This window comes from Palaemon carinicauda, chromosome 23 (assembly GCF_036898095.1).
Source record: "Palaemon carinicauda isolate YSFRI2023 chromosome 23, ASM3689809v2, whole genome shotgun sequence".
In the NCBI taxonomy this organism is placed as follows: Eukaryota; Metazoa; Arthropoda; class Malacostraca; order Decapoda; family Palaemonidae; genus Palaemon; species Palaemon carinicauda.
The window spans coordinates 6,831,903-6,856,902 of NC_090747.1; positions in this window are offsets into that span (position 1 = coordinate 6,831,903).

A 25,000-nucleotide genomic window follows, 5' to 3' on the forward strand; every position below is an offset into this window, starting at 1 on the left:
TTTCTCCAAAATGGCCGCCAACATGGCCGAAGACCCAAAACAAAACAAAAACTCTATATTTCGAGAATGGAAGCTTCTAGATTAAAACTACATTGTACTGGATCTGTTCAAAACACTTTTCTACACTAGAACAACAAAATTTTGTGCAATGTACACGTAAACTCAGCTAATATAATGATAAACATACAGTTAAATTGTTGAATTGGCTAGTAAAACGATAATTTTATATATAAAAAAATTTAATCCCTTCATTATATTATTAGTTATATAATATGGACACAACTGAACATATGTGATATAATTTGAAAGATATTTATATAAAAAAAATTAATTCCTTCATTATATTATCAGTTATATAATATGGACACAGCTGAACCTATGTGATATAATTTGAAAGATAAAATGTTAAATCGAAAGTTAAAGAAGTAACTAGGCAAAATAATCTATATACAATTGTCTTTAATCTCGAAAAACATGTCCATCAGACTGTATATACATGTTGATAGTACGGTACACATTGTACAGACCACGTCGGCCTTACTGGGCTATAGATTGGCCAAAATAAAAAAAAAAAGGGTAATGTTAATGACTATATTGTAATTATATATAAAACATACTCTTCACTTGGTACTATATTAATTTCATGGCTAGCAGTGACATATGCTTTAAAAAGTAATGATTCCGTTGTGGTTAGTAATATCCATCCATATACCAAGGCACTTCCCCCAATTTTGGGGGGTAGCCGACACCAACAATGAAACAAAACAAAAAGGGGACCTCTACTCTCTAAGTTCCTTCAGCCTAAACAGGGACTCAACCGAGTTCAGCTGGTACTGCTAGGGTGCCACAGCCCAACCTCCCACATTTCCACCACAGATGAAGCTTCATAATGCTGACTCCCCTACTGCTGCTACCTCCGCGGTCATCTAAGGCACCGGAGGAAGCAGCAGGGCCTACTGGAACTGCGTCACAATCGCTCGCCATTCATTCTTGTTTCTAGCACGCTCTCTTGCCTCTCTCACATCTATCCTCCTATCACCCACAGCTTTCTTCACACCATCCATCCACCCAAACCTTGGCCTTCCTCTTGTACTTCTCCCATCAACTCTTGCATTCATCACCTTCTTTAGCAGACAACTATTTTCCATTCTCCCAACATGGCCAAACCACCTCAACACATTCATATCCACTCTAGCCGCTAACTCATTTCTTACACCCGTTCTCTCCCTCACCACTTCGTTCCTAACCCTATCTACTCGAGATACATCAGCCATACTCCTTAGACACTTCATCTCAAACACATTCAATTTCTGTCTCTCCATCACTTTCATTCCCCACAACTCCGATCCATACATCACAGTTGGTACAATCACTTTCTCATATAGAACTCTCTTTACATTCATGCCCAACACTCTATTTTTTACTACTCCCTTAACTGCCCCCAACACTTTGCAACCTTCATTCACTCTCTGACGTACATCTGCTTCCACTCCACCATTTGCTGCAACAATAGACCCCAAGTACTTAAACTGATCCACCTCCTCAAGTAACTCTCCATTCAACATGACATTCAACCTTGCACCACCTTCCCTTCTCGTACATCTCATAACCTTACTCTTACCCACATTAACTCTCAACTTCCTTCTCTCACACACCCTTCCAAATTCTGTCACTAGTCGGTCAAGCTTCTCTTCTGTGTCTGCAACCAGTAGAGTATCATCTGCAAACAACAACTGATTTACCTCCCATTCATGGTCATTCTCGTCTACCAGTTTTAATCCTCGTCCAAGCACTCGAGCATTCACCTCTCTCACCACTCCATCAACATACAAGTTAAACAACCACGGCGACATCACACATCCCTGTCTCAGCCCCACTCTCACTGGAAACCAATCACTCACTTCATTTCCTATTCTAACACATGCTTTACTACCTTTGTAGAAACTTTTCACTGCTTGCAACAACCTTCCACCAACTCCATATAACCTCATCACATTCCACATTGCTTCCCTATCAACTCTATCATATGCTTTCTCCAGATCCATAAACGCAACATACACCTCCTTACCTTTTGCTAAATATTTCTCGCATATCTGCCTAACTGTAAAAATCTGATTCATACAACCCCTACCTCTTCTAAAACCACCCTGTACTTCCAAGATTGCATTCTCTGTTTTATCCTTAATCCTATCAATCAATACTCTACCATACACTTTTCCAACTACACTCAACAAACTAATACCTCTTGAATTACAACACTCATGCACATCTCCCTCACCCTTATATAGTGGTACAATACATGCACAAACCCAATCTACTGGTACCATTGACAACACAAAACACACATTAAACAATCTCACCAACCATTCAAGTACAGTCACATCTCAGCTTTCACACCATCCATACCAGAGGCTTTTCCTACTCTCATTTCATCTAGTGCTCTCCTCACTTTATCTATTGTAATCTCTCTCTCATTCTCATCTCCCATCACTGGCACCTCAACACCTGGAACAGCAATTATATCTGCCTCCCTATTATCCTCAACATTCAGCAAACTTTCAAAATATTCCGCCCACCTTTTCCTTGCCTCCTCTCCTTTTAACAACCTTCCATTTCCATCTTTCACTGTCGCTTCACTTCTTGCGCCAGCCTTCCTTACTCTCTTCACTTCTTTCCAAAACTTCTTCTTATTCTCTTCATATGACTGACCCAATCCCTGACCCCACCTCAGGTCAGCTGCCCTCTTTGCCTCACGTACCTTGCGCTTTACTTCCACAATTTTCTCTCTATATTTTTCATACTTCTCTATACTATTACTCTGCAGCCATTCTTCAAAAGCCCTCTTTTTCTCTTCCACTTTTACCTTCACTCCTTCATTCCACTATTCACTGCCCTTCCTCATGCTGCCTCCAACAACCTTCTTGCCACATACATCACTTGCAATCCCAACAAAATTTTCTTTTACTAACTTCCACTCCTCCTCTAAATTACCAGTTTCTCTTACGCTCACCTCGTCATATGCCATTTTCAACCTTTCCTGATATTTACTTTTTACCCCCGGTTTTATTAGCTCTTCAATCCTCACTACCTCCCTTTTACATCCACCTACTCTATTCCCCCACTCTTTTGCTACAACTAATTTTCCTTCCACCAAAAAATGATCAGAAATACCGTTAGCCATACCCCTAAACACGTGCACGTCTTTCAATCTTCCAAACATTCTTTTAGTTATCAACACATAATCCATTAATGCCCTTTCTACTACTCTTCCATTTGCCACTCTTACCCATGTATACTTATTTTTATCTTTCTTTTTAAAGAAGCTAGCACTTATTACCATCTCTTGTTCAACACACATGTCTACCAGTCTCTCACCACTATCATTTTCACCTGGTACACCATACTTCCCAATGACACCTTCTACCTCTCCAGCGCCCACTCTAGCATTTAAGTCACCCATAACAACTACATAATTCCTTCTACCCAGTCCTTCTACACACCTAGTTAATTCATTCCAGAACTCATTCCGCTCTTCTTCACTTTTCTCACTACCTGGCCCATACGCACTGACAAACGCCCAACATTCCCTACCCAACCTAACCCTTACCCACATTAACCTAGATGATATCTCCTTCCATTCCACTACTTTACCTGTCATCCATTCACTCAGCAATAACGCCACACCCTCTCTCGCTCTTCCCCTTTCAATCCCAGACACTCTACCAGACATTTCACCAAACATCACTTCACTTTTTCCTTTCATCTTTGTCTCACACAAGGCCAATACATCCATCCTTCTACTTCTAAACATACTTCCAATCTCACATCTTTTACTCTCTATCGTACTACATCCACGCACATTCAAACACCCCAAAACTAGAGTGCGGGGAGCAGTCACTCTCTCCCCAGCTCCATCTCCTTGTCGATGTCTCGCAGGAATTTTATACAGGAGAGGGGGTTCCCAGCCCCCTCGTCCCATCCCTTTTAGTCGCCTCTTACGACACGCAGGGATAACGTTGGCGCTATTAGTAATATACATAATTGAAATTAGGTAGTATGGATTAAGATCTACATATATTTGGTCGAGACACGGAAAGGGATTAAGCCACTAGAGCCTGCTGGGTGACGTATGCTGGTGGCTAGTTAGCCACTCACCTGGATGAAGCGGAGTCATTCTATATATGCTAATCATTTGGATCATTTAATTTACTGTCTTATCTCCACGATAAAAAACTATTCTGAGATGCCCGAAGAATGTGCTGGTTTTTCGTTGTTTTAGTAGATGGAAATACGATAAAGATATCTCTTTCTATCGCTTCCCAAAAGATGTAAAACTTCAAAAGAAATAGGTACATCTCGGCCGCAACTAATTAGAACTTACCTTTTACTGAGGTATGTTTCTTTACCCGAAGACCAACATGATTCAGATAAAGTGTGCAATGAGAAAACTTTACCATAAGGTTCATTGTTTTTCTAGGAACATGAAAACCCCATGAACCCGGGGAAAATTATATAACATTAGAGAGGGAACTCTGCCTTTCAGCGATGACACTTGCAGCATCGATGATATCTAGGAAGAGTATTTTGTAATAATGCCCTTTCATGAGGCTATGGAGAAATAGATTGTACTGTAAAAAAATTCCTTCAGTAATAGCTGCTAAGAGCAATACTTCATAAAGATGAAAGAACCTGGATAGAAGAGATTTCTAAATCACAAGGGGCACCTGTGCAACTCAGGATTGAATACCTTAATAAACAATTACAAAAGAGAGAGAGGTTGTTTGAGTGCCTACATGGAGAGACGGTGTTAAGGAGTAGTAATGGAGCCATTAAGAAACTGTGGAATGATGTTTAAAGAGGTGTTGATTTACCAGAAGAAGTAAAAGATTATTATGTCCGCTGTGGACTGATTTCTCAGAATACGGGCTCAAAACGGAACGGTTAAAAAATGTCAATAGTTTTAAGGTAATGTGAATAAGATATAAGTCAACTTTGTATCATTAAATGTCAAAGTCCTTATATTTTATACATATCAAATATATAACTTATACACGAGGTTTAAAATATTTCTTTCTAATTTCCTTTTAAATGAATATCTAATATCATTACTTAACAAGCTCTAATGTTTAACTATTGATGATTATTGTAAGAAACATAGATTAATTAATTTTTTTTTCTGACATTTCTTTATTTTTGTAATAGAACTAAAGACATAATCCTAAGCCGACATTCTAGACAACAATGAATAAAGAAATTCTCTCTCTCTCTCTCTCTCTCTCTCTCTCTCTCTCTCTCTCTCTCTCTCTCTCTCTCTCGTTTACACACACAAAAAGTAAAATGAAACTGAAGTAGAAGAAAATGATCGAGATCTATTTTGTCTTTACTGGTAATGATTTTAAGGTTTTCTGATGATGTGTCAAATAGCTTAATCTCTTCACACCTACTTGTGAAACCATTAATTACCGATAGAGATGAAAAAAAAAAAGGATTTCCCATGGATGATTGGTAAAGCGGGGTGGGTATGGAATTTAGAATTTAGTAGGATCTTCTGATTACCTTTTGGTCTTTCAGAGACTTGCTAATCCTTCTTTTACTGCGAAAGTCAGGAAAACCAAATCTATTTGAAGTTGTATCATTTGATTGCACAGGAGAGGAAAATACAGAGTTAAGTATTTCGTTCCCACATAGGTTAATGGCGGAACATACCCGAGATGACACCAGATGACGGTGGCTCTTGACCGCGCGTTGCCGCTTGGCCAGACCTTACGGATGATTTAAGAAGCTTGTGAAATAAAACAGGGACAAAATGGCTGTAATAATCATAACAAGTTGTTCAGGCAGACCAAAACTGGTACGTATCCAAGAGAAATAATCAATATTTGACAAAATATTGTACTGTGCTGTCAGATATTCTTAGTTACGTCCTCATACCCCATTATTGTTGTAATTGCATAAAATCTTGTTTATTGTAACCAGTTCATTCTGCATTCAAATTAAATTGGTCTGGTCAGATCTTGCAATTCCACAGGTTATAATTTGAGGAGCCGGCCCTATCTCTTCTTATTCATATACATAATTGACCTTTGTTGGTATTCACTAACCATTACCCTTTTTATTTTTCTCAAATTTTCGTGTCTTATTTATTTTTGAATTATTTCCCACTTTTTTAAATGTCTTACGAAGTCCGTAGATGCTCTTTTTCATTTTCAATTTAATATCTTTACTTATTCACTCGTCCACTTCCAGATCTCCAATTCTATCACACACACTTTCTCAACATTGTCTTTGTTCAAAAAGTGTTTGTTGCACTTTTTATTCCCCGTTTATGATTTTGGTAGATTAATTTTACATATCGTTAAAGCCAATACAGCAGTTAAGTTTCGTGAACATTTCTAGATACTGTGAATGAACACGATAGTGTTTTTTATTCTCATCATAAAGGTGTTTAAACTTTATTGGTATCCGCTTTTGAACATATTTCTTATTTCATTAGCCATAAATAAGAATTCTATTTCTACGTAAAGAAATATTCACAGACCGAAAGTCTATGAATATTCATTGAATATTTATCAACTAAAATGTTCATATGAATTGCAAAGTAATTTATTTATTATTATTAAACCGCTGTACTGATTAGCCCAACCAAAAAATATTCAAGTTGAATATCTCATATGCATAATTAAACCAAAGTTTTTGTTCGAGTAATTTGTTACCTTTAAATGTAGTTTTTAATTTTCTTCTTATCAGCTGTTATGACGAAAAAGTCTTTAATTCCAATGGAAAAAAAAATCTATATTCTTTTGTTTGGAAGTTTCCGTTCCTATCATCCATCAAAATTAAACCTAAAACAAAGATTAAAGTAGATTGATAAGAATTTAATAAAAAGCGAATGTATACATATAAGAAATTTTCATTTAAAAAAGTATGCATGACTATAATCCCGTAATAAATACATTTGGAAATATTTTACAAGGAAGATGACTTACGGTTCGGGGTTTCCATTTAGTTTCATAATGGCGAGATGTTTTGGTCAGTAATACACAATCAATTATTAGGCAGAATGATATCACACCAGAGGCAAAAAATTTCCGTTTTTACTATTAAAAAAAAGCCTAACCATCGTGTACCTCTAGCGAACATGTGGACCTCACAGAATAGAGTCCTATTTCATATTATATTTCTTATTGAAAATAATATTTCAATTATATATATATATATATATATATATATATATATATATATATATATATATATATATATATATATATATATATATATATATATATATATATATATATATATATATATATATATATATATATATATATATATATATATATATATATATATATATATATATATATATATATATATATGATAAATTATGCACATTTAGACCTGTTTTTTTATTCAAATAGGACATATATCCTTGATACATTAATTTCTGGATTCTCTTAACGACCTCAGGATCAGAGCCCAAGGAAAAATCACACAAAGACAATAGCTTCTGACAGGCCGGGAATCGAGCCCTAGTTCAGGAAACTTCTTTGAACAGTGACATACCCCTTGACCACCATATACATACATACATACATACATGCATACATATATATATATATATATATATATATATATATATATATATATATATATATATATATATATATATATATATATATATATATATATATATATATCATCCTCATCATATACTCATGCGCCTATTTACGCAAAAGGCATCGATTAGATTTCTCCTGTCTTCTGTATCTAGAGCTTTTTAATAAATATCTCTCAATTCTTATCTCCCACGCCAGGCTTCAAAGTTCTTAGTTAGGTAGGCCTGGGACTTCCAACTCTTCTAGTTCCTTGTGGAGTCCAGCTAAAAGTTTGGTGAACTAATCTCTCTTGGGGAGTGTGAAGAGCATCCCCAAACCATCTCCATCGACCACTCACCATGATCTCATCCTCCAATGGCACTCAAGTAATTTCTCTCATATCTTCATTTTTAAATCTTTCTTGCCATTTAATTTCCTATATCGTCATGAGTGCTTTGTTTTCTAATTTACTAAATTTGTTGGATAGTGTTTCATTGTTTTACCATGGCACTGAAACACCGATCTCACTATGCTGGTATATATCCTGACATTTAGGCAGTTTTAGGTGACATATTTTCCAAATATCTCTGAACTTAGCCCTGATTTGCTTTTTCGATATTTTATTAAACTCTAATTCTAAAGACCCAGTATTATATATAATAGTACCGAAATATTCAAATGATTCCACATCATCAATCTTTCCTCCTTCCATTTTCGATTGCCTATTCCGTTCTCATCATCTCTCTCATTTTTCTATTTATTTTCACCTTAGTATCATGTGATAATTCATGCATTTTGGTACGTTACCATTGCAAATACTATAATGTTATGCTAATAAAAACAACTTCATTCGGATACTCTAGGTCAGCTAATTTCTGATTACCAATCCAGTCCAATCGTTCTCTACCATCCCCCAACTGTTTTCTGCATAACTAAACATTCGCTTAGAGTACTTTTTTTTGTGAAATACATTTGACAAGACTCCAATAACATTAACCTTGTATTTTCTATGCTCATGAACAGACGTAATAAAATAAATATTTCATGAGGACTCCATGATAACGCAGGGCTCTACACAAAACTGAATGGCACATACTATCAATTTTTTATTTTTTTTTCATATTCCAAAAATCCCATCAGAATTCAATTTCTACATTATTCATATTACTGTACAACATGCCTCAAAATGAAACTTTGGTCACTACAAATTCTCTCTTTTCAAAATTTTACATGTTCATCTCTCAGATTTTCTTCAATCTTTCTCTATAGCCATTTTTTTTTCACTAACACTCCTTGCTCCTATTCATCAGGTTTTTTTCTATTTTACGCCGGATTCTACGAAATAGTCTCTAGGTCACTTAATTTTCAGCCAATATCATCTGAGAAGGTATTCCATTTTATCCAGGAGATTTCCATCTCTAATGCAAGCTTCTACTTCAAACACACGGGATTCTTCCATGGCCACATCAAAGTCTTCCAAAGCGTCAGGTATATCTATCAAGCATTCCCTTCAAATTTCCTATTCATGACTTTACTAAAGCGTTCCTTCCAGCATTGCGTTTCTTCATCTTCTGATATTATCACATATCCATCTATCTTTTTGAAGGGTATATGCTTATTCTTCTATGCCTCCGTAGAGATTTCAAAAATAATTCTATGAGGGGCTTTTACCCCACAACCACTCCTTGAAGTTTTAAGATTGTTAACCTCATTTGCTTTCCTGTCTAAATATTCTCTCCAGTCATACTTGGCTTTTCTTTTGACCTCAGTATGAATAATAGAATACTTATCATGCTCAACCTTGTAATTCTTATTATTTCCTCGATAAATTTCAACAATCAATTTCTGTTCATATCTGCTTTTTATAGTGTCCCAAGCATCATTTGATATCCATGGTTTTTCATGATAGGCAGTATATCTTAGCAATCCATGTTTGTCAATGGTTATATAAAAGAAATGAGGAAAATGGTGAAGTAACGAGAACTTTGGATGAGGAGGAAATACCCGCTTCCAAAAAGAGAAAATAAATTCTCAATTAAGTCAGTAGCAGAAGGGTAACGGATTGAGTTTAAGGTGATAAACAAGCTATATTTTTGGCTTCTACTCCTAATATCTGGCGAATAATATTACTTGAATTAGTATGGTCCGGCAGGGGCCACCCACCATAGTTAGATAGGCATTGCGTATCACAAGGAGATGGCTATCCTTTGATAAATCCAGCCTCTAATTCCTATATGTATTTAATTAGTTTATGGAAAGAGATAATGACAGAATACCCAAAAACTAAAGAAACATTAAAAATTGATAACAAGAATGTTAAAAACATAGATCAGATTTGTAAGTTACAGGATTCGGAGAATGAACTTCTGAAATATAGTTTGGATATCCTGGTTCTAAGTGAGACGCGTTGTAAGGGGACTGGTATGGAAGTCTTAGACTAAAGAAATATATATATATATATATATATATATATATATATATATATATATATATATATATATATATATATATATATATATATATATATATATATATATATATATATATATATATACAGTATATATATATATATTGTGACGCCTTCTTTTCTCACGTCACTAGGTTTTTTCAATATATCCACCTTATAACTATCTACTCCTGAATAAGTGGAGCGATAGCCTATGAAACAGTAAAATATCTCAAATGTCAACAAGGTCGAAATAAACCATGTGTATTACAAAAATATATTTATTCACAGAATAGGGGCACCACTATAATTGTATAATCACCTTAGAAAGGAAAGACCATTCATATTACGAATAAAACACAATCTCCTAACTAACGTTCATACCGACAGTAGGAGAGAAAGTGATAGGAGGAGAGGAGAATTCACGAACACCACTATTAAACCACATTTATACGACAGGAAAGGAAACCCAGAGAAAGATTCCTTAATCCTAGCCAAACACGGCGATTCCGTGAATCGAACATTTGATCAGAAACACGCGCATTCACCACCGTAAATAATTAAAGCAGACAGATGAATCAATAAAATTAATGCGTCGAAACTGTGGGACAGCTACGGGACTCCTACCACCTTTCGGGTCACACATGTAGAGTCAATATTCCTCGAGTTGACCTGTCAGCGAAACTTTTCAACACTTTTATCCCGAACATGGTACGAATAGAGTAAGGTTAAATAGCCTACTCTTCTTCGTAACTGAAGCGCAAAATAACGACCTCAAAGATGTAATGGACTTGGTGGAGGAGGCAGAGGCGATGCAACAACATATAATTATCGACAGTCTCCTGCGACTACCACTGAAGCACTGACACCTGAGCACTACGTCTCACTCAGGCCAAGAAGGAGAAACACCAAATCTCTCTCCTTTCCCTTACACAAAGGAGTAAGTCAGTTGCTGACACTGCTGTAAGTTTTGCACCGTACGTCCAAGAATCCTTCTTTCGGGAGGCCGCACACAGAACTCCTGTCTTGTGGATTTTCCCCTTCGACGAAAGCACACACCGCCAACTGGTAACTGCTGGATACTCCCACTCGCTCTCGCAAATATTAAAAACAAAAAATCATACACCGACGAGAGGGTCCAACAAACTTATCAGGAAACAACCTCCTAAACGAGGTGATTAACTAATTAAATTAGAAACCAAAAATCATCAATTGCTGATACCAAAATTACTGTAAATAACTTACAAAGTTACGGTAAATAACTGGCAACAAAAACCCAAAAGCAAGAATAAATTAATAAAGTCAATAATAATAATATCAATGGAACTGCGCTGCATTACAGCTCCCCCCCTTAAAGGAAACAAATTTAATTTTTTCAAGGGAGACACATACTCAAGTCACATATATATCTCAAATTAATCTACCACCATTAATATATCAATTAAACCTACCTTATTAACCTAAATTAGCCAATTGCTGCTGGTGGCTTAAATATGTAACACTAAATTTCAATCGACTTTCATTTTACTAACACCTCTAGATAATCCTATTAAACTTTGTTGAGAGAGCCAGACACCTGAAAATTCAGTTTCAATATGATTAATTTACCCTACCAACCTCAGTGGGGAAAAGCCCTAGAGAGGGCGTCCGGTATCACATTATCCTTACCAGAAATATGCTTGATCCTCAGGTTATATTCTTGTAAGGACACACTCCAGCGTAGTATTCGCTGATTCTTATCTTTACACCTATTTAAAAATACCAATGGGTTATGGTCAGTGTAAATTTCAATGGGATACATCATCGGATTAAGTACACATCAAAGTGTTCGACCGCCTTGACCAAACACAAAGCCTCCTTTTTCGATTGTCGAATACCTTCTCTGTGCGGCTATCAACTTTCTCGAAAAATAAGCTACAATATGAAGGATCCCATCCTCTCCCTCCTGTAACAAAACTGCACCAATGACAACATCGCTGGCATCCGTAGCCAAGGAAAAAGCCTTGGAAAAATCTGGAGACCTTAGAACTGGATAACTGGTCAGTAGAGTTTTGAGCTTCTCATAAGCTCCCATACATTCATCTTCCCAGATAAATGCCACATCCTTCTTCAATAAATTTGTTAGTGGGGCGGCCAAATCTGCGAAATTTTTCACGAAACGCCTGTAATACCCCACCATTCCAAGGAATTTTCGGACGTGTCTCTTATTTTTAGGAATTGGGAATTCCGTAATGGCTTCCACATTTGCCTGTTTCACAGATACCTTGCCCAAACCTACTTCGTGTCCCAGGTACACTATTTTTGCACGGGCAAACTCACTCTTCTTTAGGTTTATAACTAACCCAGCTTTCTTCAGCTCCTCGAACAGGGCTCTAATACGCTTGATATGAGACTCCCAGTCGTCGCTGTAAATAACTACGTCGTCAATATAAACGACACAACCTTCTACCTTACTGGTGACCAGATTCATTAGCCGCTGGAACGTGGCGGCGGCGTTTTTTATGCCGAACGGCATTACTTTACACTCATACAAACCGTCCCACGTTACAAACGCAGATACTTCTTGAGCGCTTGGAGTCAGACCTACCTGCTAATATCCTTTTAATAAGTTTAACTTTCTAAGATATTTCGCTGAGCCGATTCTATCTATACAATCCTCCACCCTCGGTAAAGGATAAGAATCAGTTTTGGTAACCTCATTCAGCCTCCTGTAATCGAAGCACAACCGATGCTGGTCACTCTCCTTCTTAACTAGAACCACAGGAGAACTCCACGGACTACTACTAGGTTTTATCAGGTCGTGATCGAGCATGTAATTCACCTCTGCTTGCACGATGTTCCTCTTGAAGGGATTCAGCCTGTAAGGGCATTGCTTAATCGGACTGGTATTATCAACTTCAACATCGTGCTCCAAAAGGCGAGTTCTGCCAGGGAAATCCTGAAACAGAAATTCATATTCGTTAATTAAACTCACTAATGATGTTACCTGAGCTTCTTCTAAATATTGAAGCTTTTCTTGTAATGTATTAAGTATTGTTGAATTCTCAGAAAGGTTACTCAATTCCACAGGATTTTTCAAATTATCCTGATCAAATTTTTCCGTCCCTACCTCTAAATCCTCATGGACGTTTACTACAGCTACAGGATCTACTGTACCTTTTCTGTTTACATATGGTTTCAGCATATTCACATGGCAAATTTGGGTCTTCCTCCTCCTCTGAGGAGTTTCGATCACATAATTAACTTCGTTCAATTTCTTTAAAATCTTCCATGGGCCTGAGAACTTGGCTTTTAACATATTCCCTGGGAGGTGAAGGAGAACTAAAACCTCATCACCAACCTCAAATGAACGTGACTTGGTGCCTAAGTCGTACTGAAATTTCATCCGAGATTGACTGATTACCAAATTATTCAGAGCGAACTCCCAGGCACTTCGTAGTTTCTCCTGTAAATTAGAAAAATAGTCAATAACATTAATCTTATTTATGCCATTGCTTTCTAAATGTTCCCTCACCACATCTAGGGGCCTCGTACATTCTGCCCAAACACCAACTGGAATGGGGAAAAACCGAGAGACTCATTAGGCATCGCCCTAATAGCAAAAAGAGCATAAGGGACCTCTTTGCCCCACTCCGTACCCTGTTCATAATTATTTTTTTTTAATACTGACTTTAACGTTTGGTGCAGACGTTAGACTTGACCTTGACTCTCGGGGTGCTACGGCAACGACGTAATGTGTTTCACTCCAAGCTCTGACATTTTCCTTCTGAACGTCCTACTTGTGGAATTTTTCCCACAATCCCTCTGGAGGACCTTTGGGATGCCGAATTTGATGAAGAAGTTTATCAACGCCTCCACTACCTTTTCCGCCTTCACACTCCTAAGTGGGATAGCATCCGGGTACCTGGACATTCTATCTACTAATGTTAATAAATATTCACATCCTCCGTGCGTCCGTGGGAGCGGTCCGACCACATCTATAATTATTTCTCTGAAAGGTTCTCCCACAGCAGGAACGGGAATCAGCGGGGCTTTCGGAATTTTCTGATTTGGTTTGCCGACCAGTTGGCACACCTGACACGACGATACAAACTTCACATCCCGGCGCATCCTTGGCCAGAAGTATAATTCTGCTAACTTCTGGAAGCATTTACGTACCCCAAAATATCCCGACAAACTGCTCTCGTGAGCCAAGCATAATAACTTTCCTCTATACCTTTCGGGAACCAATAACTGCCTTTTCACTTCCACTTTATCGGCTGGAACTTCCCTGGCTCAACTGACCCGATACAACAAATCATTGATCCTGGAAAAGAAAGGTTTTGTTATATCCTCAAAAGCAGCCTCGTTATTATCAGTGTGAAATTCTAAATTCTGAGCCCGTCTAAAAGCCTCAGAATCCCAATCAACATTTTGTAAATTCAAATCCTCACCACTTTGCGCTTCCATCACAGGTTGATTGCCTATTTCATCCAAATCAATATCAAAATCACCTACCTCTTTGGCACGCGAACGAGTTGTTACACCTATAGGTTTTGCTTTCCTTGTACCTGAAAGTGAAGTCAAGGTTAATATCGGGAAGGGACATATTTCCTTCCTTGATGCCAGATCATTTGCATAAAAGCAATCAAGATCTGGGACAGGTAAACTGTCTACAACAGCCAATCTCACTTGCCCTTTAAACTTTTTCGTCTTCAAAAAGAAGCTTTCAATTGGGTAGGAATTCACCGTATTCGGGAAACCCCCCAACACCACAAATTCATTATTTACATATACATGATTCGGGGGCACAGCGGTACGGACAATTAACGACTGAGCTGTCCCAGAATCTCTCAAAATACTAATTTTCTTACCTGGACCATTCGTCGGACCTGAAGACAGCCTGCCGTTGAAGGTGTATTTGAAAAATAGTCATTGATTGCTATTAGTATGGGCATTACCACTACTATCATTACCACTAGGGACGTCTTCCGGAGATTTTACGTCTTTACCGAGAGCTTTATTAACTACCATAACTGGCAGTTTATTTCCTCGATTCAAGTAGTTTCTCATGGTATTACAGTTGGTCTTGACATGACCCCTTCTGTTGCACCAGAAGCACTGTACCTCTCTACTTTGATTATCTTGGGTACTGTCATTAATAGGGGGATTGTTATTTCGGAAAACCTGATTTCTGCAAACAAGACTATTCTTATTAGTAAAATTATTACTTCGGGGACTACCCCGACTACCGCTACTACTAAAATTATATCCGAGATTCTCATTCTTCCCAGATCCTTTTTTCTTACCGTAGTTGGGCTGTAGCCAGCTGTTACCATCATCACCTGCTTTATTAGAGGTTGTCAATTTACCCTCCTGACGATGAGTCAGTGCATACTCTTTGGCTGCTATCGCCACTTCCTGTAACACATCTAATTTAAGTTCCTCCAAATGAGTTTGAAGGTCCCAAGACAAAGAAAGTTTGAATTCTTCAACCAACAAGAGCTCCCTCAGTTTGTCGAAATCACTCACCTCTCGGGACTTGAGCTAGTCATGAAAATACTGCTCCTTCTTCCGAGCAAATTCCACAAATGTACTGTCATGGGTTTTCCTGAAGTTTCGAAACTTTTGGCGGTACGCCTCCGGTACCAAATCATATGCCTTGAGTATGATTGCCTTAACAGTGTCATAATCAGAAGATAATTCTTCACTCAACCCATTATATACTCGCTGGGCCTTACCCTTATACCTGCACTGGACCAAAGTGGTCCACATATCCACGGGCCATTCTAGTTTCCGGGCGACCCGTTCAAAGGAACTGAAAAATTCAGACACGCTCGCCTCTTCGAAATTGGGAACTAATTTTAATAACCCCATCAAGTTAAATTTACCTTTCTCGTTGGGCCCTTCACAAGAATCAACACTACCTTCTTTTGATTTTAGCTCCAACTTTAGTTGCAAAACCTTTATCTCGTGGGCTCTTTGCTCAATTTGATATAACCTTTTCTCTCTCTCTCTCTCTCTTCTCTCTCTCTCTCTCTCTCTCTCTCTCTCTCTCTCTCTCTCTCTCTCTCTCTGTAGCCTGAAATTGGAGAGCCTGAGACTCTGTCTCCCTAATCCTAACTTGCTCCCTCAACACTAAAAGCTTTACCTCTGCAGATTCTTCCTGATCATTCATTCTACTCTGATCCTGCTTATCCACGGGTACATTTTTCCTAGCTAGAGCTTCCTGGTACTCTTTCACTGCAGCCAATACTTGTTTTAGCAAGGGGCCCTTCCTAATATCAGTAGCTAATCTCAAGTCAAGCAACACGGCAACCTGTCACAACTCATCCCTTTTTAGCTCAAAAATCTGATCCTCCTAATATGGGCTTTCCAAAAGGTCTCCTAAAGAAATCTCTATCAACTTTTTATAATTAAGCGAGGCCTATTTACGAAATACAAATTTTACCTAAGCAGTCCCCTTATACACCCGGTCACCTTCCTGTTAAAAATTTAAGTCACTTTACTGTCCCATTAAGGTGGATCCTGTCATGGTCGCCAAATTTATGTGACGCCTTCTTTTCTCACGACACTAGGTTCTTTCAATATATCCACCGTATAACTATCTACTCCTGAATAAGTGGAGCGATAGCCTATGAAACAGCAAAAATAACTCAAATGTCAACAAGGTCGAAATAAACCATGTGTATTACAAAAATATATTTATTCACAAAATAGGGGCACCACTATAATTGTATAATCACCTTAGAAAGGAAAGACCATTCATATTACGAATAAAACACAATCTCCTAACTAACGTTCATACCGACAGTAGGAGAGAAAGTGATAGGAGGAGAGGAGAATTCACGAACACCACTATTAAACCACATTTATACGACAGGAAAGGATACCGAGAGAAAGATTCCTTAATCCTAGCCAAACACGGCGCTTCCATGAATATAACATTTGATCAGAAACATGCACATTCACCACTGTAAATAATTAAAGCAAACAGATGAATCAATAAAATTAATGCGTCGAAACTGTGGGGCAGCTACGGGACTCCTACCACCTTTCGGGGTACACATGTAGAGTCAATCTTCCTCGAGTTGACCCGTCAGCGAAACTCTTCAACACTTTTATCCCGAACATGGTACGAATATGGTAAGGTTAAATAGCTTACTCTTCTTCGTAGCTGAAGCGCAGAATAACGACCTCAAGGATATATAGACTTGGCAGAGGAGGCAGAGGCGATACAACAACATATAATTATCGACAGTTTCCTGCTACTACCACTGAAGCACGGACACTTGACAACTACGTTTCACTCAGGCCAGGAATGAGAAACACCAAATCTCTCTCTTTTCCCTCACACAAAGGAGTAATTCAGTTGCCGACACTGCCGTAAGTTTTGCACCGTACGTCCAAGAATCCTTCTGTCGGGAGGCCGCACACAGAACTCCTGTCTTGTGGATTTTCCCCTTCGACGAAAACACACACCGCCAACTGGTAACTGCTGGACGCTCCCACTCTCTCTTGCAAATGTGAAAAAAAAAAAAAAAAAAAAACATACACCGACAAGAGGGTCCAACAAACTTATCAAGAAACAACCTCCTAAACGAGGTGATTAACTAATCAAAGTGGAAACCAAAAATAATCAATTGCTGATATCAAAATCACTGTAAATAACTCACAAAGTTACGGTAAATAACCTGCAACAAAAACCAAAAGCAATAATAATATATAATAAATATAATAATATATATATATAATAATATATATATATATATATATATATATATATATATATATATATATATATATATATATATATATATATATATATATATATATATATATATATATATATATACATATACATATATATATATATATATATATATATATATATATATATATATATATATATATATATATATATATATATATATATATATATATATATATATATATATATATATATATATATATATATATATATATATATATATATATATATATATATATATATATATATATATATATATATATATATATATATATATATATATATTATATATATATATATATATATATATATATATATATATATATATATATTACATATATATTATATATATATATATATATATATATATATATATATATATATATATATATATATGTATATATATATATATATATATATATATATATATATATATATATGTATATATATATATATATATATATATATATATATATATATATATATATATATATATATATATATATAATATATATATATATATATATATATATATATATATATATATATATATATATATATATATATATATATATATATATATATATATATATATATATATATATATATATATATATATATATATATATATATATATATATATATATATATATATATATATATATATATACATATATATATATATATATATATATATATATATATATATACATACAGTATATATATATATATATATATATATATATATATATATATATATGTATATATATAATGTTTACATATATATTAAAAAGCATAATACTATAAGCCCCGGGTATTGAACAGGGAAAAGTAGACCGGAAACAAGGATATAAAAAACCTCAATATAAATAATAACAATGAAACTAAAATATTTTAAGATTATTGAAAACATTACATTAGTTTTGTCACCTGTAAACTATGAAACATAATAAAAACAAGAGCAGGAGAAACAAGATAAAATATCTTACCCGAGTGTACCATCAAACAAGAGAACAATAATGAAAGAAAATGAAAAATCATGGTACAGAGGCTATGGCACTACCAAGAACTAGAGAACAATGGTTTTATTTTGAAGTGCCCTGCTTCTAGAAGAGCTTCTCACAATAGCTAAAGAACCAAAAGGAAAGTGGCAATTGAACAATTATATTGTAGTGGTTATCCTTTTGAACAAAAAAGAATTGTTTGGTAATATCAGCGTTGTCAGGTGTATGAGGATAAAGGGGAAGGTGAAAAGAATAGGCCAGACTATTCGGTATATGTGTAGACAAAGAAAATAAATGAGCTCTGACCAGAGATAGGTATCCAAAGTAATACTGTTTGGTCATTCAAATGATTATATAACCTTCTAGCGGTAATATCATATAGATTTGTATATATATATATATATATATATATATATATATATATATATATATATATATATATATATATATATATATATATATATATATGTTATAATATTGTTTTTTCCTTTTGTTCTTCCATACCTCACTCTGAACCGTTTATCTGGTGATCTTTTCATACTTTGTTTACTTACCTGATGGAGGGACAGTCAAAGCAACTTATCAAGTAATTCTCTGTTTCTTTTGTATTTCCTTTTGTTTATTCCATTTGTATCTATTTGGTTTAATTAAATTTACTTTGAGGATCTAACATAGTTTGTATTGCATTTATTATGGGGTCTGCTAATTATGTTCATGGTTGTTTCAGGGAATAATCTAATGAAGTTTAAGTTGAATAAAGCTTGGGTAGCAGCAGCCAAGTCTTTTAATGTCATAACAATTTATTGAACTTAAACTATGGAGAAACTATTGAAGCCTGCCCGTTTGGATCTGGACCCTAGCCTTCCTTCTGCAGCAAAGGAATGGCGGCATTGGCACAAGACGTTTTCCAACTTTATTCAAGAATGTGGTGAAAATGCACGAAATAAATTAAGGACACTCGTGAACTATGTCAGTCATAATGTGTATGAATACATTGAGGAGTGTGTGGATTATGATACTGCCATTTCTACGTTGGAAAAGTTATATGTTAAGGCACCTAATGAAATATTCGCCAGACATTTACTTGCTACTCGCCAACAAAAGGCAGGGGAAACTTTGGATGAGTTTCTGAGAGAATTGCATAAATTAGGTAAGGACTGTAATTTTAAGCCAGTTAGTGCAGAACAATACAGAGAGGAGTTGATCAGGGATGCTTTTATAAATGGCCTGGCCTCACCTGTGATTCGGCAACGTCTTCTTGAAAATAAAACTCTAGACTTACAGGCAGCTTATGACCAGGCTTACTCTTTAGACCTAGCCCAACGTAATGCTAGTTTTTACAGTCACATGTTTCCTCATGTTGGGCATACTGCTGCTGTGGTTACATTGGATCATGCACTTATCACAGATGATCATGTGAAGAGTGGACCAACATCTGAGAGCTGTGAGGTAACTGCTGGAACTCAAGTATTAGCGACTACTCTGTCCATGAAGAGAAAGTTCTTTTTTTGTGGAGGTCCCTATCATATTCGTGCACATTGTCCAGCTCGGGATTCTATTTGCAATAAATTTGGCAAGAAGGGGCACTTTGCAAAAGCATGCCTGTCTAAATCTACATATGGAGGTAAATCTACAACAGCTACAGTATTTGATCCCTCACAGTCATCTGCTCTTGCAGCTAATGCTGGTACCTCTTTTCCTCAGAGCCTCTATCGGGCAGCTACCTCAACAACAATTAAAGGACGAAAGTTGACAGCCCTTGTCGACTCGTGCAGCGATGACAGTTATATAGATGAAGAGGTAGCATGGGAATTGAAGCTACCAATACATCCCACTGATAAAGACGTCGCTTTAGCACAGAAATCTTTGCATACAAACTCTCCAGGTTATGTCAATGTAGACTTGACTCTTCATCTTAATGGAGAAACTTATCCATCCACGCGTCTAGCAGTAATGAAGGATTTATGTTCAGGAGTATTACTTGGTCAGGACTTCCAAGAGCAGCATCAGAAAGTGACTATTGAATACGGTGGGCCGAAACCAGCGCTCAACTTATCTGGTGCTAACCCCTACTGTTTGTTGGCAGCCGCTGCTGTGGATGAATCTTCTATCTTCCAGCATTTGTTACCTAATTGTAAGCCTATTGTCACTAAATCAAGAAATTACTGTAAAGATGACAAAGAATTCATTGAAGCGGAGACTAGTCGTCTCTTGGCTGAGGGTGTTATTGAGGATAGCATATCACCATGGAGAGCTCAAGTTGTGGTGGTTAAGGATTCCTTTAATCGGCATAAGAAAAGGATGTGTGTTGATTATTCGCAAACTATAAATCTGTTTACAGAACTGGATGCTTATCCATTACCAAGGATTGACACCATGGTTAATGAACTCTCAACATATTGCGTATTTTCGACTTTTGACTTGAAAAGCGCTTAGCACCAAGTCCCACTAAAGGAAGCAGACAAGAAGTATACAGCTTTTGAAGCCAACGGATGCCTGTACCAGTTCTATAGAGTACCTTTCGGAGTTACCAATGGAGTTGCAGCCTTCCAACGAACTATGGATAAGTTGGTGAAAGAAGAAAACTTACAAGGTGCTTTCCCATATTTGAACAATATCACTATTGCTGGACACACTCAAGAACAACATGATCAGAACGTGCAGCGCTTTCTTGAGGTCATCAACAAGAGGAACCTAACTCTCAATGCTACTAAAATTATTAAATCTGTGCGTACCATTAATATTCTTGGCTACTGTGTGGGGAATGGTGTAATAAAGCCTGACATGGAAAGACTCCGGCCTCTACAAGAACTACCACCTCACACTAGTCAAGGATCTTTAAAGAGGGCAATGGGTATGTTTGCTTATTACGCTAAATGGATACAGAATTTTTCTGCTAAGACTCAACCACTAGCAAGAGTAAAGAAATTTCCTTTAGATGAAGAAGCTTTGCAGGCTTTCGAACTACTCAAACAAGAACTTGAAGGAGCAACGCTACACTCTGTGGATGAAAATTTGCCTTTTGAGGTCGAATGTGATGCCTCGGAAGTAGCAGTCTCAGCAGTACTCAACCAGAATGGCAGGCCCGTGGCCTTCATGTCTAGGACTTTTCAAGGAAGTGAAATTCACTATCACATCGTAGAGAAGGAAGCCATGGCTATCGTGGAGGCTGTACGCAAGTGGAGTCATTTTCTTGCTAGACAACACTTTGATCTCGTTACAGACCAACGCTCTGTGGCCTTCATGTTTGATAACAGGAAACGCACTAAAGTTAAGAATAATAAGATCCAGGAATGGCGGATGGAACTCGCAGCCTTCAGTTATACAGTACATTATCGCCCCGGTAAAGAGAATGTGGTTCCTGATGCCTTCACCCGAGCTTTTTTCGGTTCCGTGGTTTCTACGTCATCTACCCTCACTGAACTACATGGGAATCTGTGCCATCCAGGAGTGACTCGCTTGTTGCACTTTGTGAGATCAAAAAATCTTCCCTTTTCCACTGAGGACGTTAAGAAGGTTCGTGCTTCTTGCAGGATATGTGCAGAATTGAAACCAAGATTCTACAAATTCCAATAAGGAACACTCATCAAGGCGACACAACCAATGGAGAGATTAAGCATTGACATTAAAGGACCAGTTCCGACGGCTTCGCGCAACCCATATCTACTTATTGTGGTTGATGAATATTCTCGTTTTCCTTTCGCTTTTCCGTGTCCCAACATGAACACAACTACAGTGATTAGGTGCTTCGAACAAATATTCAGCCTGTGTGGCATGCCTCAGTATATACATTCGGATCAAGGAACCTCATTCATGTCCAGGGAGCTCAAAACCTATCTCGCACAGAAGGGAGTTGCAACAAGTCGAACTACCCCTTTTCATCCAATCGGCAATGGGCAAGTGGAGCGGCTCAATGGTACTGTATGGAAGGCAATCCAGCTGGCACTCAGGTCTCGAAATCTTCCCGATCAGCACTGGGAATTAGTACTCACTGATGTGATACATTCACTTAGATCCCTTCTGTCGACAGCAACTAATGTCACATCCCATGAACGCTTTTTTGGATTTCCGCGCCGCTCATCCTCGGGGAGCTCTCTGCCTTCGTGGCTTATGGCGTCAGGACCGGTATTATTGAGGAAGTTTGTCAGAACAAGCAAAAATGAACCCCTAGTGGATGAAGTTGAACTATTATCTGCTAACCCAACATATGCTAACATTAGACATCCCAGCGGACGAGAGTCACCGGTTTCCTTACGTGACTTGGCCCCATGCCCTAGGGATAACTCTGTTTCTGAAAATCAAGAACTACATTCTGTTTCATTGTCACCAGAGGCCATACCATCTTAATCTCCAGTGTCACCCACGACAACCCATCAAGAGTTTCCAGAAGGTATGGGACTTCACCCAGAAGCTGAAATTAGAACAGAGGCTGCATCACCTCCAGTACGTAGATCAACCCGGGTGTCAAGGGCTCCGAACCGATATGGGTGGGATTGATTACTTATGAAGTGACGTAACCAATTTTATATCTAGAGGGGAAGAATGTTATAATATTGTTTTGTCCTTTTGCTCTTTCATACCTCACTCTGAACCGTTTGTCTGGTGATCTTTTCATACTTTGTTTACTTACCTGATGGAGGGACAGTCAAAGCAACTTATCAAGTAATTCTCTATTTCTTTTGCATTTCCTTTTGTTTATTCCATTTGTATCTATTTGGTTTAATTAGATTTACTTTGAGGATCTAACATAGTTTGTATTGCATTTATTATGGGGTCTGCTAATTATGTTCATGGTTGTTTCAGGGAATAATCTACTGAAGTTTAAGTTGAATAAAGCTTGGGTAGCAGCAGCCAAGTCTTTTAATGTCATATATATATATATATATATATATATATATATATATATATATATATATATATATATATATATATATATATATATATATATATATATATATATATATATATATATATATATATATATATATATATATATATATATATATATATATATATATATATATATATATATATATATATATATATATATATATATATATATATATATATATATATATATATATATATGTATATATATATATATATATATATATATATATATATATATATATATATATATATATATATATATATATATATATATATATATTCAGGAAGAACCGATGGATTTGAAAGAGAAGGGGTAGGAATGATGATGACACCAAGAGCAGAAAAGGCAGTAACCGAGTGGAGTGCTGTAAATAGCAGATTGTCACTTCCAAAATTTAAATCAAAACATTGCGAAATAGTTTGAGATTCACCAACAAATAATTCCTATGAAAAAAGGAAAGAAAAATACCATGAAAAACTGCAGAGTATAGAAGATGAAATCAAAGAGAAACATGTGAAAATTCTGGTTTGTGACCTAACTACTAAAGTTGAAACAAGTATTCAAGGCATAGAGAATCTGAGGGGTCGTGGGTTTTGACGAAGTTACAAATGAAACTGGAACCCATTTTATAAGTTTTTATTCAACAAACAATCTTATCACGGGGAGAATCTTTTCCAGTATAAGCATATCTAAAAATATGTATGGACTTTACCATGTGGCAATCACAAAAACCAAATAGATTACATATCAATTGATATTGAGAAACGCAAAACGCTAAAAAATGCAAAAAGTTATAGGTAGTGACCACCACTTCCTCATTGTGACACTGAAATTAAATGTAGGAATGAATGTGCAGTCTTAGAAACTTTAAGAGACGAATAACAGTCAATTGACGGAGAATGGTGTGTGATATTAACAACATTTATCAGTCAGTTGTAGTGAAATTATGGGACATGTAGTTTCATATATATATATATATATATATATATATATATATATATATATATATATATATATATATATATATATATATATATATATATATATATATATATATATATATATATATATATATATATATATATATATATATATATATATATATATATATATATATATATATATATATATATATATATATATATATATATATATATATATATATATATATATATATATATATATATATATATATATATATATATATATATATATATATATATATATATATATATATATATATATATATATATATATATATATATATATATATATATATGCAGAAGAATCACAGGGAAAATGAAAATACGAAAT